This window comes from Rousettus aegyptiacus, unplaced genomic scaffold (genome assembly GCF_014176215.1).
Source record: "Rousettus aegyptiacus isolate mRouAeg1 unplaced genomic scaffold, mRouAeg1.p scaffold_m13_p_13, whole genome shotgun sequence".
In the NCBI taxonomy this organism is placed as follows: domain Eukaryota; kingdom Metazoa; phylum Chordata; class Mammalia; order Chiroptera; family Pteropodidae; genus Rousettus; species Rousettus aegyptiacus.
Window position 1 is genome coordinate 24,380,791 of NW_023416288.1, and position 19,374 is coordinate 24,400,164.

General features: G+C 33.6%; 1 protein-coding gene and 1 pseudogene across 2 annotated transcripts in view; one reads left to right on the forward strand and one right to left on the reverse strand.

Annotated features, from left to right (window-relative positions):
• THSD7A (thrombospondin type 1 domain containing 7A) overlaps window positions 1-19,374 on the reverse strand; it is a 603,286-nt gene that overhangs the window by 449,971 nt on the left and 133,941 nt on the right. The gene's annotated exons all lie outside the window — the stretch shown is intronic.
• On the forward strand, window positions 13,057-13,175 carry LOC118610984 (annotated as a pseudogene).

Here is a 19,374-nt window from a genome sequence, read left to right on the forward strand (position 1 = left end):
TTTTTCACTTAAGAAGGTGTCAGGATAACCCTCTAGGATGAATAACCCTCCAGGCTCCAAAAGTTATCATTTTTTAGATAAACGAATATCAAGAATTTACAAGTTTGCTGTACTCCTGTGATGGAAAAGATGAATGATGTTGCCATAAACACCTTTATATAGAGACAAAGTCAGAGGCAAAGATTTATATAATGTGTAGAAAATAAGATGACGAGTATTATCTTCATTCTTAATAAAGTCCCCTGATGATCCTATTTGTTTTAGATGTCACGTGTATCCTTAAGTGTTCAATATTTTGTATCCATCTATTGTTTTAACATCTCATATTTGAGGTCTTTGTCCATGTAATTCATGTTCATATATGTTCTTATAGTTAGAAGTACTTTTGGAAAATTTTTATCTATTTGGGGGAGTTATGTTTCTAGGTTTGGGTTCCTGGTTATTCATAGCTATTGACATTGTCAGTTTTTTGCCTTATGTTGTTTGATTTTTGCTGTCTTGAGTTTGCGTGCTTACCATGCCGTTTCTTTTGATCTTAGCCCTGACTGAACAGTTCTTCAGCACCTCTTATTTTCAACAACAGAGTATAATTTCCTTTCTGAAGCAAGAATATTTCCCCACTAATATTTGGCTTCAGAGCAAAGAACTTGGTATATATATCTATATTTTTCTACTAGTTTTCCGTGGTTTGAGAGAATAAGAAGTGAGGCTGAGGACAAACAAGAATCACGAATGGAGTGTCAAATCTTTGTAAGATGTTTGAAAACAGTTCTCCATTCAGAAGTTTTTATGAAATGTCCTATCTCAGGACATTCATGTGTGGTTAGCCATTGTCATGACAGAAAACTCCAAGACGCAAATGATTTCTCCCAAATGCAGGGTGTAGCCTTGGAGTCTTTTCAGTTATTTACTTCTGCAAGCCCATCTGTTTCAAATTCTCCCTAGTGAAAGAGAAGAGGGAGAGAAGGAGGCGGCGACTTTGATATTGAGACTATTTCATTATTACAGTTTAATTTCCAGTGCTGTTTCTCATCCTCCCCTTGTTCTGTAACATATGTATTTTAGTTGCAAGAACCAAAATCTATTCCAGCTACTTAGAGAACAAAAGGGGGGATTAGTAAAAGAATAATAGTGTCCTTCACAAGACCACTGGTACAACTGAGCCTCGAAAAAAAATAAGGAGCAAGATTAGCTCTGGAGAAGTTTATTGATCTTCAGTGATGCTACCACTGTCGAAATTTGGTCTAAGGCTTATCCCTAACCCTCTTGTGCCCACATTTACCAGGAAAGCCTGCGACTGACAAAGCTTCAGTTTGGTACCCACCCTTGAACAATCAATGCAGCTAGGCAATGTAGTCCTATCATATTAACGAAGCTACTGCCCAGAACAGAACTTTGTGGAGACTGGTGCAATATAAAAATGCTGTACTTCTGATACTGAACATTTTTATAGCCTATATTATCTCTGACATCCAGGGTCTACAGCATCCTCAAAAATGTCATGAGGTTTTGGACCTCTTTTCACACCATTTTTTCTAATATTCTAATATATTTTAAACTCTCGTGAAATACTCATTTAAAAAAATTATTTCCAAAGAGCTTCATACTCATTTTACACACACACACACACACACACACATACATACATATATGATGAAAAAATAAATTATTTGAAAAATAAAAACTGCAAGCTCCAATTTTTATTGTTAGATTCAGAATACATTCCAATAATATAATCAGAAAAACATAATACAGGATGAGAGATTTTCAGAAAAAAAGCTAGTATTTGTTGAAAATGTATATATAGATAATTAATATAGAAAATTACTATTACTCTTGTAACTTTTTGTTTGGTAACCATCTTAAGCTATGAGCAAAATAGTAATTCCCATATTAATATAGACATAATTTGAACAGCATGTATAAGGATATTTAAGTTTTATATATGACAACCTTGGTTCTTACTTGTCCACTTTTATTTTTCTAATCTCTATTGGATTGATGACAATGCTATTTGTAGGCAATTATGTGTACGAAAGTATTTCTACATTTGTTAAATAAAACTCGTAACAGACAGCATTCTCACAGAGGTATGCTGACAGGAAAAGATGAACAGCTCTTAAAGTGATTTCGTCAAGCTTGGGATATTAATTTTTAATTTTTATCCAAAATAAAGCAAGAAATACTGGTTTTCAAAACTAATCTTCTAAACCTCATCAATAGCTAGTTTCAACAATTTGTTTATATAATGTAATTAAATTTACATTTTTAAATGAGTGGATTCCAAATTTTGTATAATACTGGGTTGTAGCTATTGCAAATCTTGAAATAGTACATGTTATAACTGTAACACACTTTGTACCTTCAGCAACTCAGCAATCAAGTTTAACAATACTCTAAATCATTTATACCCTATTCGACCAGACGAGCCACTGTCCACATGTTTAGACATCATGACAATGTCAAATTGCTATAAAAGTTTCTAACAGTGACTCTCGACATGTTTTTATCTTACTGTGAGTAGGTACCAGTAAACCACTAGTCCATTGATCATACTTTCTTAGTGTACCATTCCCAGTATCCAGTATCTATGCAACAAAAATCTTAGAGTAAAAGATATTCATGTACTAGCTAGGGGCAGATGAAGTCAATAGGAAAGGAGGCAAATAAATGCAGAATGTGGAGGAAAGCAATCTAAAGCAAGGTCTGGAGACATGGAAAAGTGATTGTGAAAATGCTAGCAATTAAGCTTTGTAAGAGAGTATCAGAGTCCCAGGTGAGAGAGGCAATTTTAACAGTGTTCAGCCTATTTACATAGTTTGACCCAATTCTGTTAAATATTAGACGTGTGTATGGTTAATTTTAATGTCTGCAACCTTAACATTTGGTAATCCTCATAAATCCAGTAAACCACCTCACTATACTTTTTCCTTCTTTGTTCTTTGGAGCCAGAGCCTATGTTTCTCCTTTAATAACCATCATTGTTAGAGTTTTCTTCTGATACCTCTGATTGTCTTACAGTTATAAATGCAAAGTAGGGTAAATATGAGTGTTCCTAAACAGAGGTACTAAGTGGTTTGTCTACACAGATGCATTTATCTATTTTAAGTCTCTCAGGGACACCTCATTCCATCACATAGCCCCGAGGCACCTCCAGGAAAGAAAAATCCCAAGCACTGCCACCTGCTCCAGCTATGGGAGTAACAAGAATGAGAATATCCTCACTTAATTACAGTGTCAATGCAAAATGTACTGTAGATATTAGTGAAGAAGAAATACAAGATCTGAAGATAGTAATGCATACTCTGGAACCCAAATTATTAGTTTCATATTAAGTGATATAGTGTCATATTATCCTAACATTTGATAATCTTCATAAACCCAGTAGACCACCTGACCAAATTGCATTCCATCTTTAATTTCCAAATAAAATAAAAGAATTTTAGTAACTAAATGCATACTGCAACTCTCAAGAAAATCCTTTAAGAGATCTGGTGCTGAAAATTAGTGTGTAATTTGATGTTTCGCCCATTCATAGTACTGAAATACAAGCATTAGTATAATAAAAATAACACGTGCATACAAATTATTAATGCTCTAATTCTCAAATGTGCTGAAACAGAAAAAATAATCCTTTATTAAGCTAGTTCTCTAAAGAAACCATTGTCCTAAAGTCTCCTCAGTTGGACTGTTCATACCTATAGATACTTGAGCCACAAAATTAGTAGGGTCTTGCTCTCAGTATCAGTTCCAAACCTGGGTTAATTTGCATGGTTTTTCTGTCTTTCTTTTCTACCCATACTAGCTTAACCTGTTAAGCCATAAAAGCTTTTAAACTGTTATTTAAATTATTATTACTTCTAATATTATAAATTAGATATATGCTGGTTTTAAAAGAAATACATGCATATAGTGAGATAATTGGAAAACTATATTTACAGTTTTTTTCATATATATATATATATATATATCTCAATTTAGCCTCTCAAGATAATGATTGTCTACACAGTTGGAATCAATATTACATTTTCTGCTTTTATCTCCTATTTCAACATAAGCAGGCTGTAACATACTTTTTACAGAGTACATAATGCTAAGCATTTTGCTAGGTCATTATATATTTTTTATAAACATAAATTCCCCCAACAGAACTACATTGTCTTCCCCTCCCATGTTCTTGCAATTCAACAACAATAAAATTGACAGGTTATATCTAGGTGTATATCTTTTTAATTAATTTGACTTTATTAGTTTATAGGAATGTGGTATGTTATTTTGAGCTAAAAAGTCTCTCCTGCTAATGTCATTTATTATTGCTTTGGTTCTGATTTCTTCTTCAGGAATTCTATGTCCTACATATGTATTCTTAGATTTCTTATTGTTTTCCTTGAGTCACTTACCCTTCATTCTGTAAGGACTCTTCATTCTTAACATTATGGATCATCAATATTATTGATCTAATTATAGTAAAATCAATTTGGATTTTAATGATATTATAGCCTTTTCCCATTTATTTCCCAGCATGCCTCAGATTATCTGTCATTTTGATATTGATGCTTGTTCTGAATTTCAGAAGCAGATAGTTGAATGAATCAGTCTTCAGTTTGTCATTAGTTGGTATGAAGCCCCTCATATTTATTCCCTTAAATTTCCAATTCGAGATCCCATTCTCTTCTCACCAGCTACCATAAGCAGTCACTTTAATGTTTACTATGTGTATTTTGACAAGTATATATATATATCTTCTAAAAATACTTGTTATTTGATACCTATATATATATTTTTTTACTTATAAAAAATGGGCCTGTGCAGGTTCTTATATATATTTTTCCCTCCACTCAAGACTGAATTTTAAAAATCAGTTCCTAAAACCAGGGTAAATCTAGTTCTTCAGAACTGCCTCCTACGCAATTATTTCTGTCACTTCTTATCTATTCTCTTAGTGATGGATACCTAGTTTGGTCTGCTTCTGATATCATAAGCAGTGCTTTAAATGAGTGAATTTATATCAGCTCCCTTGGACATCTATTGAGACATTCTCTGCCCTCTAAACACTAAAATTGCTGGGTTATAGGGTTTTGGCATGCTCGATTTCATGAAATGCTGTCAGATTATTTTCCAGAGCACCTATATTTGTTTACATACCGATCAGAAGTACAAAAGGAATTTTGTGTTCCCTACTTCCTAAAGAACTTAATAATTCAACTTTCTAATGTTTAAAAACCTATTCAGCACAAAGAAAGTATAGTACTATTATTTTAATTTGCAATTCTTTATTGCTGATGAATTTGTATTAGCCTATCTTCATATACTTGTTAGACATTTTCTATCTGTGTATTATTTATCTGTATACTTTCTTTTGGGTTTCCTTCCTTTTTTCTTGATGCATATTAGTCTCGATACTTCTGAATACTCCTTTCTCACTCGGTTTGGGCTGCTCTAACAGAATATTACAGACTGGGTGACTTAAATAATAGACATTTATTTCTCGTAGTTCTAGAGGATGGGAAGTCCGAGATCTGGGTGCCAGCCTGGTCAGGTTCTGATGAAGGCCTTCTCATTATGTCCGTATATTGTGTAGGAGTGAGCTCTGGCCTCTCTTCCTGGTATTATAAGAACATTAATCCCATCATGAGAGCCCTATCTACATGCCCTCACCGAAACCTACCTACCTCCCAAATAGTATCATGTTGGGAATTGGGGCTTCGACATATAAATCTGGGGGGAACATTCCAGCCATAATAATCTCTTATTGGTCTGGATGCTGCAGATAACTTCTCCCAATTTAACTTTTTGTGTGTGCTTAAACAAAAACCATGACTTTGATGTAGTCAAATGCATTAATATTTTTTTTTGCTCATTACAGTTTGTGTTCAAGTTTCTCTCTACAGTTTTTGTTAGGAAGTGTTTCCCCATTTCAATGTCACAAAGACAATCTTTTATATTTTTAAAGACTTTTCTTCTTATTTCTCAGAACTCAATTGAGGAATACTTTGCTATTTCTTGGGTTCCTTTCAACACCAGTAATTTTTCATGCATTATCAGAGAACACTGAGAAATGAAAGAGCATGGAATTTCGGAGAGAAGTTACTTACATGAGAGAGCCTACTGGTGAGATTAAATTGCGCAGATCTTTATGTTGCCAAGGTAATTTGCTTTGGCAACTTTTTGAGGCTCATGTTACCCAGGTGAGGTTTTAACTATGTTACTGGTCACATAGTATTCTGAATTTGGTGAGTGACTAGAGCTTACGGTAGCTTTGTCTATAGCTGGTTTATAGCCTCCCTCAGTCCTAGGTTAAGGCATGTGGTGGCTCAGTCAAACACCAGACACTATCCAATGCTTTGGCTGTTAGCAGACTGAAACAGCTTCAGGGGTACATTGCTAAAGCTTCCCTTACAGCTTTTCCTCAGCAGAGTGGCCTGAGGGAAAGGTTGTGTTGTAAGAGAAAAGTCTTTATAGGTCTATTTTGACATTAGGGGCCAGAAAAATGTAGATTATATAATATTTCAGTTTTTTTTTCAAAAGCTGAATCTGCAAGTGAGCACTTAAAAAATGGAAGATAACTAAATTCTGCACGTTTTACTGAAGACTTTATTTCAGTAGCTGATATTTAACTTGGTAATTTGCAGTTAAAGTCTTATATTGAAGAAAACTAAAATATATATTATTAGCTTAGTGATCATTTAAAGAACAGAAAAGAAATTGACAATGGAGACTAAAAAGAGGGAGATGCAAATTATTCAGGAAAAACCAACAAGTCACCTTCGGTAAAACTGCAGTCTGAGATAACCTGGAAGAAAACCCTGCCTCCTGAGCCTATAGCGCTAGGTGAGGAAGCAAGAAAGATACTCAGTCATTATTAGTCAATAAGGTGTGTGGATTGCGCTTATTCTTGCTTTTTTTTTTTTTTTTCCACTTCAGATAACTGGGTCCACTTTCCTGAACCAAATCTCAGTGTCCAGAGATCTTGAGATAAGTCTTTGTTAGCTTCAGATGGGGGCTGTCATAGGCTTATTCAACTGTCCCCTTTGCTTTTTAACATAGGGAGTTATATGAAAAACTATAATTTTTATAGGAACTACTATTACTTTTCCTCTCTCTGTACATATTTTATCTACAAATAGGGTAGGGCAGTGTAAGTTTCACTCTATTCCCTGCCTACTGGCAATTGTCTTCAAGAACTTTAATTACAAATGAGTATAAAAGATGAGAGTAGCACTCTGGCAGTTTATAAAACCAGCACCAATAAAGTAAAGAGATGGTTGTCCATCATTCTCTTCAGTCAGAGCTTCAATTTCTGAACTGGGAGATAAGAGGATGGAGAAAAGTCCACACGATCTTTCTTCAGATTATGATGCATGTTCTGTTTCCAGCAGTATACATATGAGTAGACTTGGATTATGTTCTCAATTCAGTTACAATAATCTTTCAATTCATGGAAATTTCTTCTAGACTGTATTAATAGATATTTGGTTTTATCCCTTTTCTTTTCCTATATTTTTGTTTTCATAAGTGTTTTATTATGAAGCTGAAGGTGGCTAAGGATTGATAGTTATAGCTCCATTTTAATTTCAATATCTAACATTTTATGCTTTATTCCTTTTTCTCCATCCGGACTGCAAATTTCTTAGACCACAGCCTAGTGCAAAATAAGGTATTTTCCCAAAAGCAATTAGTCTAGAATTATGCATATTATAGGCATCTACAAATTAGGTGAATGCATGAAAATTTATATCTAAAGGATAAGGCAAAAAAGCAAAAGTAAGAAGAATTCAGAAAATAGTTGAAGTTATTGAGCTTGCTTTTAACTTGCCAGTCTCTTATAGATACTCTTGTTTTATTAGACAAAGTCAATGTGGTTTATAAATGGGTCTGTGACTTTTATGCCTGTTCTCTTGAGAGCCAGGAGCCATTATTTTAATCAAATATTTATATAATATCTCTTCGAGCAGCTTGGGGTATAAATGAATGGTTGTCTATGATGATGAAATGAAATGACTTTGCTCCACCAGAAAATATATAACCCACCAAAGCAAGCACTAAGGGCAAAAATTGCAAGATGATGGGGAAACGTGTGATTGGCAAAGAAAATAGCAACACTAAAAGCTCCCATGCTGTGATCTCAGAAAAGTTTTATTTCCTAAAGAGTTCGTAACTCTTAAATGAAGACATAATTTTATGTACTTTGGATTGTTTGAAATGTCCACAAAGTCCTTTTGTTGCTAGAAACCACTTCTAGAGCATAGATCACCTGCTTGTGGCTCCTGTTTTTGTGAAAACTCTTTAAACCAGCTCATCGTAAAGGGAGATACCTTGGGAAACAAGGCACGAGAGCAGAGCAGAAACACCAAAGTGAAGTGCGATTAAAAAATAATTGCAGTCTTTACTGAATGAGAAAACTGCTACAGATACAGCTGAAATTGGTCACCACGTCATCAGCTTGTTAAGGTTCAGTGACATTTTTTTCTTTTATCGCTATGAAAAATTTCTGTTTACACTTACTCTTTTATAAGAGAAGGCAGGAATTTAGTTTTTCTGGCCTTTCCAAATATTCAGCACATGTTATTTTATTTTCAAGTTGCAACATTTATAATAAATTCACTTTTAGTTTCAGCCTAATTTGCTTCACTGGTGAACCTTAAAGAGAGACAGGTAATAAAAATATGTATAGAACTTATATAAGGCTCGAAATGAATGTCACACCCAATTAAAATAACTATAGGTATAGTAAATAAAAGGGAGCACATTGGTGAAGAAAGTCAACTGACACTGGTAAAAAAGAACTCATTATCTGCAAAGCAGTGTGCAAAGTGTTTTACTCTCTTACTAATGATAATTCTGTAAGATAAATTTTATTCTCATTTTAGAGATAACTATAAAAAAAAGAGTTAAGGAGGCTAAGGGAATTGCTCGAGGTCATATATGTTGCCTCGAGCTGTTTGCTTTAGAATCTATACAATTTATTATGGAGGACACATTGATCCTGATATGGAAAGAGAAGTAACCTCTTTACTCATTAAGAGGCCACTCTCAGGGGCCCTTAGAAATTGAACAATAAAACTTTGGCATTGATCATAAAGAAAGGAGAGGACCAGCAACTCAGAGAAAATAATGAGTCAGTATTTTAAAAAACAGAAATATAGCCAAATGTTGAATAACCATTTCAAGAGACCAGAAGAAAACAAGTAGTTATTTTAGTAATTAGACCATATATAACAAAGATTACAGTATGAATAAAGGGGAGGAAATGCCATATTTATGTTAAAACAAAGCCTATAAAATGTGTTACTTATAATGCTTGCATAATCATCTTCATTGCCCCACTCATTTTGAGAAGAAATGAGGCATTCTGCCCAGTGCTGGATTTTGAAAGAACTATAACATGAGTCTTCCCCATTTCCCACCACTGATGCTGGTGAGAGAAGTAGCTGAAGAGGAACTGGCTCTCTGCCCACGTGGAGACCAAAGTGTCCACCAGAGTAACTGGAAGACTGCACTCACGATTACTTTATTTCTAGGAACAACAGCCTTAGAGTTGGGAGGAACTTTTAAAACAACCAACATATGAATTCCCTCTGCAAAACCTCTGATAGATGCTCACTTTGATCACTGCCAGCTGTGATTCTCCTTCTGTGGTGAGGTAACTCATTGTTGCTTTGGAAGGATCTCTCACAGCTAATGCTCAACTATAATGCAAGAAAAATAAAGGAAAGGCCACTAAACAAATGCATTGTTTGCACCTTGTTTGGAACAAGATTCAAACAAATCAACTGTAAACAAATATTTTGAAAATAATGGGAAAACTATGGATTTAATAGTAACAAATTATATATTTTATTGTTAAATATAGCTAAGCTATGGAACTATAATGTTAAAAATCTTTTGATAGGTTTATATCTGAGGTGTCAATATTTATGGGTACAAAATATAAAGTCTGAGGTTTTCTTTTAAAGATATAAACACGTGAAGTATTGGAAGAAATACTTCTCTCCGTTTTTTTCGGATGATTGAAAATTTCTAGATGTTAAAAGCGACTTAATTTAACAACATAGTAGATATATAAGATAAAGGAAAAGGAAGACAAAAACACTACCTCAAGAACATTGGCCTCGGGGACCTCGATACTGCCAGCAATAGCGGGAAATGGAAAAGCAAAGAGAGTTAAGATTGGAAAACTAGCTGTTCCCAGATGAATCTCACTTAGGAGATGGATGCAAAGTGTGTTTATAAATGAACTAGTGTTTGTATGTGCTTGTCTAAATTTGAAAGTCAACTCTCCAAAATATTCACAATGACAATCTCTATGTCCTGGAATTCAAATTCATGTCACCTCTATATATCTCTATTCTATCGCATTTTCAAATGTGTATGTTTTATTTTATAATCACAGGAGACATTAAAAAATGTATATTAAAATGCATTAAAAAGTAATTTTTAAGTGCTATAACTTTTACATTTTCCATGTTTACTTTAGTTGGCTATAGAACATTCATTTTAAAATAAGCTATAATAGTTCACTGCCAATTATTTTTTCAGTGAGAATAGTAATCTCTTTGAAGTCACAGATGCAGCGGAAGAGACAGAGGTCAGAAAGAACTCCCAACACACCTTTCATGCAATCTCATTTGCAACCTGATTACTGACTGACACTTTCCAGTGATACCTTATGAATGCCGACTGGCATGTGGAGAATGTAAGCCATGGCTTACATGTGGAGAATGTAAAGCTCATGGTTTTATCCATCATAAGGGGATACAACGAGCTGCTCTCATAGATAAATAAAAAAAAGAGGTAAGTCTTCCAAACTATCATTAAGACAAAATTTCCATGGAAATGTTATTTACAAGCATGTAGAACCCTGTGGGCTGTTAGCCTCCAATTACATATTCTTTTGGCATTCTGTTCTAACTTCACCTAAACAATTCTCATTCAGTTTCACTTTCCACTTAGTATTTGGCCAGAGTGAACACTTTGACACTTGCAGAATATTGCTTTTCTGAAGTCGGAGGGTGAATAATACATTTCTGTCCTCCTCTCGAGAATGTCCTTGAAGCTATTCTTTTTGCCTGTGTGTTACTCCTAAGATTTCATTTGCTGGTAAATGAGTAGATATTTTCACTTGTTCTCAATTTTCTTTAGTATATTTTACTTTTTTTTTCTTTTTTTTTCGTTAAAGTAGTTGACTTTTTCCTATCATAGATATATTCTTAACACCTACTACAATTTGAGTACATATTAGAGGCTCTATAAATAATTCTGAATGACTAAATAAAAGCACGCACTGTGCTTATCCACTCGCTACATAAAAACAGCAAATGCAGCACTCAGAGTTTAAAATATTCAAGAATCTCTTTGCTAAAATTTCACTTATCTAATTTCAAAAGCCGTTATTTTTCTGAAGGCACAGGAATTTTGTTTACTTCTTAGTTTCCTGTGCAATTTAAGGTATTGATGATTTGTTCCTAAAGTCAATGTTAGACAGTAGAATAGGGGTACTCCTTTTATATAATGAAAGTCTGCTATTCTCCGTATGCATAAATATGCTGCTATGTCATAGTAAGATGTTTCTGTCAGGGCTCCTGGACTTGAGCTGATGCATTCTCACTATCTAGGTCTCTATACAGGTAAGCAAGAGGAAAGTACAACCTGTAGTTATAGAAAAGGCAACTCTACCTCACTACAGTGAATCTTAAATCAGTGATGCTGAGTTCATAGGTAACGAATGTGTATGACTATGTAGCCAAACTCCCATCAAGTTTTTATAATTCAAACATTATCTTTTGAGTACAAAACACTACTGTGGACTTTAAATTTTTTTTACTTTTTCAAAAGTTATGCCAGACTCATTTTTTTGAGACCAATACTGTCATTTGAAACACTTGTTTCCATTTGAATTACTATATTGTTACATAGTAAAAAAAAAAAAAAAAAAAAAAAAAAAGGCACTCTAGGGCAGGACCGAATTGCAAAATTGAATATTAATTTCAGTTTAGAAGTAACTCAGAATGAAGTCATAGTAGTCCTTTCCTTTTTATTTTTGTTTCTCTTAGAAAACAAGCACAGAGCTCTGAATCCTTCTGCATTAAAGTAAAATCAAATGTCTGATAATGAACACAACATCTATAGAAAGGTAAAAGGCTTTCTCTCTTAATATATGCTTATGTCCCTCAATGATAAGTCACAGATGCTTAAACATTAGACCTCTGAGGATACAAGTAAAAAACTTAGAGACAACTTAGGAACACAACTCTAAGAAATGTTATCAAAATTTACATATGCTTTCTTATATATCCCACCTTTCCATCTTATTTTATTATTTATCTATCTATCTATCTATCTATCTATCTATCTATGTATTTGTTTGTTTATTTATTTACTTTTGCCTACAGTATCTACCTAATATTCCGAGGTGGTTACCAGACCCTGCTTAGCTTCTGAGATCAGACACGATCAGGCACGGTCAAGGTGGCCATGGACCCACCTTTCCATTTTAAAACAATACAACTCTTAATTCATCTTGTCAGATGACAAAGACTAGAATCTTTATGGGGCACTGCAATGAATCAACCGCATATCAGAGTGTGATTTTAGGCTGTAGCAGAAGTAAAGCAAATGCTAGTTCAAAGATCCTTTTTTACCATCACATGCAGGTCCAAATTCTTGCAATTTTTAAGGAAATTCGGTTTTATAACCAATCATTTTACAGGCAATTGTGTTATGGTTGCTAGTCATATGTTTTCCCTTGGGAGATCAAAAAAAGAAAAAAAACAGTATATTTCTATGTAATTGAATAAATGTAGTATCCCCGTACGTAAGTATGGCTGATTTTTAAAATTCTCTAAATGATGTCATCATTCTAGGAGCTGGTATTTCAAAAACCACAATGTAAGGTGAAAAATTCTCCTTGATGTATGAAAAACTGTAAAAGCAATCATCGGTTTCTTGCATCAAAAACAAAATTCTAATTGCCTATCCAAATTTTTAATTAGACAGAGCTTATAATCATCATTCTTCATGAAATTTTCCCAAATGAATGTAGCTATAATTTTTTTAGTCTCCAGCCATGCCACCCTGAACAAGCCCGATTCCATCTAATCTCAGAAGCTAAGCAGGGTCAGGCCTGGTTAGTACTTGGATGGGAGACTACCTAGGAAGACCAGGTGCTATAGGCTTAAAAAATGGGAAAAAAAGAAAAAAGAAAAGGACTGTAAACTGACAAGGTACTTGCAATCTGTGAGGTCAAGCAAGGGTTGCCTTGCCTAAAAAAAATAAAAAAAAAAAATAACAAACTTTAATTTTTACTAATTTAGATACAAAACAGTTGTAAATTTTTGTTTAAATTGCCATCTCTGATCTTTCAAATTAACAGTAATAATCTGTTTTGAGGTGGAACACAAGAAATAATAAAGTAAAAGAAAATACTTTTTTATAGTAATGCAAATAGAAAGTAACTGCTCTTAAGAACTCTATTCCCTGTTTTAGTTTGGAACAATCTTTTCCTGTGTAATGTATATAGCCAGCTTTAACAAAGGTTTCTAACCAATGTTAGATGCAAATTGCCAGTAAAAAATAACTTTTTAAAATGAAATTCAGTATGTAACTCTACCATTGCCTCTTCTAAATTTTCCATCACTTTAATATTTTTTCTAAGTGGATCATTCACAAATTTTGTATTAACATGTGCTAAAATAAAATAGTAAACTATCTTTCAATTCATATGAAATAATCAAATGACTCAAATATGCTTTAGTAGAGTACATTATATAATCATTTTAAAAGATTTCCCTAATTTAGCTGCAATGAGTCATAATCAATAAAGAACCCCTTACCCTTGACTTGAGCCAAACTTTCAATCAACATTTGTAAAATGATACTCATAAGCATTCAGCTTCAATTTCCTATTTTATTTAAGAGTTAGAAAATAATAAACAGAAAGTATTCAGTAAAGAACACATGGGTCATAAGAAGTTCTCAAAGAACAACTAATATTTTAGATAAAAGTAAATCTCATGATCAAATGATGTCTGAACAACTCTAAAAGCAGCAAGCAGTACATGTTAATAACCTCCTCTCTTTATAAAGATATAGCATATAGAGGATTTGTCCTCCCAAATCAGGGAAATGGACAACCAGAAAGGTACTTCGGTACATACACAATAAGCATTAAATAAGTTTCTTGTTCCCTCAGACTTCTTTAAAAGATAGTAAAATAATAATAATAATAAAAGTCTTTCTGGCATCTTTTTATGTATTACTATATACAATAATGTTAAAATCATGCATTTATAACATGTCTTTAAAAGATTCATTTCCTCTTTTATTCCACCTTTGTTTTATTTCTTTTTCTTTGCGTTTGTTGAAGATGCCCTCGGGCACTTATATTATTCAATTAACTAATTTTCAACTGTCATAAATTAAAATGTGAAATAGCGACACTTGAAAAACAGCCTTAACTACACATATTTAAAATCATATTCAACATTACTAAGTTACTAGAAATTCTTAATCCTGTACAAAACTGGAAGTTATGTATTGAAAAATGAGAGAAGCATTTGGGCAAATCTGGCTTTCAAAGAATATCTTCCCATTGTGCAAAACACACACACACACACACACACACACACACACACACACACTGCATTAAAGTCAGGCTTTGTTTTAGAAGAATGCTTATATAGCTTTCAAAATATGTGTTTTTAACTTTTGAAATTTTGCTGACAAAAAGGGGAAATTCATATAAATGTTGTGGGAATAAAACAAAGAATTCAAAGGTTGTAATATTGCTAATAAACAGTTTAAGTTAGAAGAAAAATGTGTGGGAGAAAATGAGAGAAGGACAGCGAAGGAGGAGGAGATGAGGGAGGGAGGCTGGAGTCAGGGTCTGACTTTGAAATGCACTCCTACTCAGGAATAATAAAAGAGAACAAAATGTGTTCTCAGGATAATCGTCTTACCTCTAGATCTGAATAATGCTTTATATCTAAATGTTAAAGAGTCAAGAAAACATTAATGCAGAGAAATACAAGAGAACATTACAATATATGAGGCGCATATTTCAATTTAGTTCATAGAATTTTAAAAACAAGTCAACACAGAAATTGCTGGCGAGGTCATAATTAAGCTATTAAAATTTCAAATTAAGCTCTTGTTTAGGTAAGACAGGGTTAGACAAGCAAACTAAAATCAAAACTCACACTAGAATGACATGAATGAAATAGGTAATGAGTATATTTTCAAAGAAGAGTGCTTGTGGTTCTTAAGATTATTGAGATTAACTCTAAAATTATTTACTATAAAAATATTTGAAGTGCATTGTACTGTGGTTAAATGAATATGTAAAAAGTTCAAACTGGACTTGGATTTTTATAACATATAATCATTAAATTCAACTACAGATGAATATATTAAGGTCAAATAATCTATATATCAAAATTTTGTGCCATATATAAACATCACGTGCAGACAAAATTTAAAAATAAACATTCAAATTTCTCTTATAATTTAAATAAAACACTGTCTTGGTCTAAAATTATTCTTCAGAAAAAAAAAACAAAATTTTAATGAAAGTAAGTACTCTGACATTTAAATAGAATTGTCATTTTAGTTTTTTAGTAACTATATTTCTCAAAAATAATTTGGAATATTTGAAAAAATAGAGATATATAAAAATAGTCATCTTCATAACTTCAAAAATTTAGTCACATTTAATCAACCATTTTATTAGGGAAACTTTACACACATGTAACTATATTCTTTAAGGCTAATTAAGATTTCAAATCTGAGTTAATTCACATAGAGTTCCAAATTAAGAATGCTATGACTTGGATCTTTTTAGATACGACAAACCTCCATCTGTCTAAAATGTTTAAAAAAAAAAGAGTAACAAAGAATTAGACTTCAAATTTATTCACGAAGTAATAATTCTTAAGTATTTATCAGAAATAGATGGAAGTGACCAGATAATGATGGAGATTTTTTTTTAATTTGTAAAGGATTTAAATTTGAGCAGAATAAATTTAAAAAAATGTAGAAGTCTCAGCTTCTTTCTCTTTTTCTTTTCTTTTTAGTAATTTAAAGGAAACTACTACAAAGAACATTGTATTTCATTAGATTGAGACATGAAAGATTTTTTAGCTTTGTCACTGACCTGTTGTGTGCTCTTGAGAAGTCACGTCACCTTTCTGTATAATTGCGGTACTGAATTTGATAATTGGTGTAGTTAATTCTTACCCTCTCAAGTGACTTAACATTAGATGGTTGAGGGAAAGTGGTTTAGAAAAATAAGAGTCAACTCTCCTTTTTACAATATATTTTTATCAGTAATTCAGGCAATTCAATAATTCTTTAGATAGAACTGGGTTAGCTTATATGGTGATTAAAGATGATCATATCCTGAGTGTTTGAAGTAGGTTAATTCATTCTTTCAGGACCCTTGAAATGCTATTTCAAATGATCACAGGTAACTGTGTATAATCTCAACTTGATTACAGAATTCACTAGCAACTTAGATCAAACAATATCCAATATGACTATTTAATTCTAAATTAACTAAAAATTAAGCCAGTAAATTTATTTTTACTTTCAAGTATTATGGACAGTATTTACTTAGAAAAAAATTCTTTTAACTGCTTGAATACACATTTGTACTATTTTTATCAGCAAAGGAGTTCAGAACAGGCCTCTTCAAGACGTACCACTTTGGCATGTGGATGATACTAAGTTGAAGGCAATCGAGACTTGTGGGCTCCAGAGAAACTTGCCTTTCCCTTAAAGAATTTAAATCGGAGCCTTGTCTATAATAAGAGTTATCGCCAGAAATAGCTTTCTACGACCTATCTATATGGTAGAGCCAAACATCGATTAGTGAACATCTGCTCTTCTTATCATCCTGTGAATGACCTTTCTCCCTTCTGAAGCCCCAAGATTCCCTACCTCATCCTTAGCTCAGAGTGCTATATATATATACACCCATCCCTCATTTTAACTTTCTGTCCCTGAACCACTCATGTAGGTGGGGCTCCTATATGTATATATGTAATTAAATTTAGTTACCGTTTTCTTATTGATCTGTCTCATGTTGATTTTATTGTTAGACCAGCCAAAAGAAACTAGAAGGGGACAGTTTCTTCCTTCCGCATGTCAGCAATTTTGAAAACAATCCTAACTAATTGTAATTAATGATAGATAGCTTAAGGCAGATTAGCTATTGACTTTAAAATCTGCCCTTTCCCCCTTTTTTTGCCAATAGTAAATTAGCAGAATCACAAAATCATATTCACTAAAATATATCTTTTCTCATAATTTAGGAATGTCAAGGTTTTAGCATGATCCTCAGTGGAGAACATAACAATGAGAAGTGCTTTTTTTCTCCCAGAGGAAATGAGAATTATTCTGGATCATAATGATAGGGACAGCACAGAGGGTTTTGTTTTGCACTGGTTAGGGAAGAACATGTGACTACAGTAAACATATTTCATTAGCGAGGTGACATCCAAAAGGGCCTAAGAATTCAGAATTATAAAAAATAGTGCTGTAAACATAATATGGTAATTGGACTGCATTAAAGTTTAATAAACTTGAATTGATAGTAGAGAAAAAAGTTCTGAAAAATCTTTCTCTCTTTCAACTTTTACTTTGTGAAAATCTATAAGAAGGACAAATTAAAGCATTCTTCCCAGGACTGTGAAGTGGGGGGAGGAACCTTTAGAGTTCTGTGATATGTATAATAGATGTGCAGCTATTGAATTTTGAAATTCACTGGCCAAAAGATCAGCAGAGAGGGACTGTCCACAGATATTACTTTGAGAAAGACAAATTACTTTGGCAAGTTCATACTTTCTGTCAAGTGCTATGTCAGATTTATTCACTCTGAGTAACTCATTTTCTCACTATAATCCTGTCAGGAATTATACCTCCAGAAAAGGTTTACAGCAGCCTCATTTTATCTCTATCGGGCTATCGTAAGAAACACAAAGGGATTGAGGAAGTAAGGGGACAAGTCTTCAGCGGAAAAAAAAAAAAAAAAAAAATTAAGTTTTTCCCTCTCTGCAATTTGCTCTCTTGAAACCTTTTCTTTTGGTCTTTCCCTTTGTTAGAGTTCCCCCTCTCTGTTCAGTTCCTTCCTTCTCCATCAGGCCACCATTTTTTGAAGCTGTATTCTATTTTGCAGAATTCTAAATACCAACCAAGGTTGGGCTCAGGGCAAGTGATGCATGCAACTGCCAGACCTATCTCTAACATTGCTCAAACACTAGTTTTTTTTTTTTTTTTACACCGAATCATGCCAAGTGTTAGCATGATGTTTGTGATCAATTTCAAGATTTCTAATTTCCTAAAAACTCCAATAGCTATATGCTGAAATACAGATAGAGGTTTATCGTTCATATATAATAAATAAAGCTGCAGTTATAAATAAAATTAAGTGGAGTTTAAGACACTGACTCTCAGACTTGGCTGAACATTAGATCACTTCATGACTTAAAAAAAAAAAAAAAAAAAAAACAGAAGTCCAGATTTCACCCGCACTAATTAAATCAAAACATTTGAAGGGGAATATTTGGCCATCGATAATTTTTCTAAAGCTCCGAAGGTGGCTCTACTGCTCCACAAGATTTGGGAGCTACTGATATTAAGCAGAAGAGATTACCGATCCTTTAGCAACTCCAGTATTTAAAAAATGTACTACAGATAGTGAAGAGGTAAGAAGGAATAGAAATCACGGGATGAGATGGTTTAAGTAGGAAATTAGGAAATTGAGACTAAATTAGAACCAAGTTTCTTGATTCTAATCAAGTGGTGGTTGGAAAAGGATATGAATTTGAGAAGAATTTTTAAAGATGTGGGGATACTTTAACTACAGCAGTCTCTAATTTTGTTGATGCCAGGGACCAGTGCTCCTGTGAGAGTCTAAAGCCTGATGATCTGAGGTGGAGCTGAGGTGGTGATGCTAGCGCTGGGGAGCGGCTACAAATACAGATGGAGCTTCACTCACTGGCCTACCACTCACCTCCTGCTGTTCAGCACAGTTCCTAACAGGCCACGGAAGTCCTCAGCCGGGGGGTGGGGGGTGGGGGGGGGGAGGGACCCCTACTTCAACAAATATAAATGCTCCTGAGAAAGATCCAGCAGAAAGGGAGAGATTGAGGGTATAATTAGAGAAAAAGAAAAATCCATCCTTGACCTCCTAGAGACAGAATGAAGAGGTGGGATCCAGAGCACAGGAGAGGGAATTGACACCATAAAAGAGAATGCCTCCCTTCCTTCCTGTGACAGTAGAAAAATGGAAAATATTGGTCCAAAAGCAAATATACAAGGTTTGGAGAGGGTGAAAGCATTCTCCATAGAATGGATTCTCTTTTTCCTCTAAAGTAG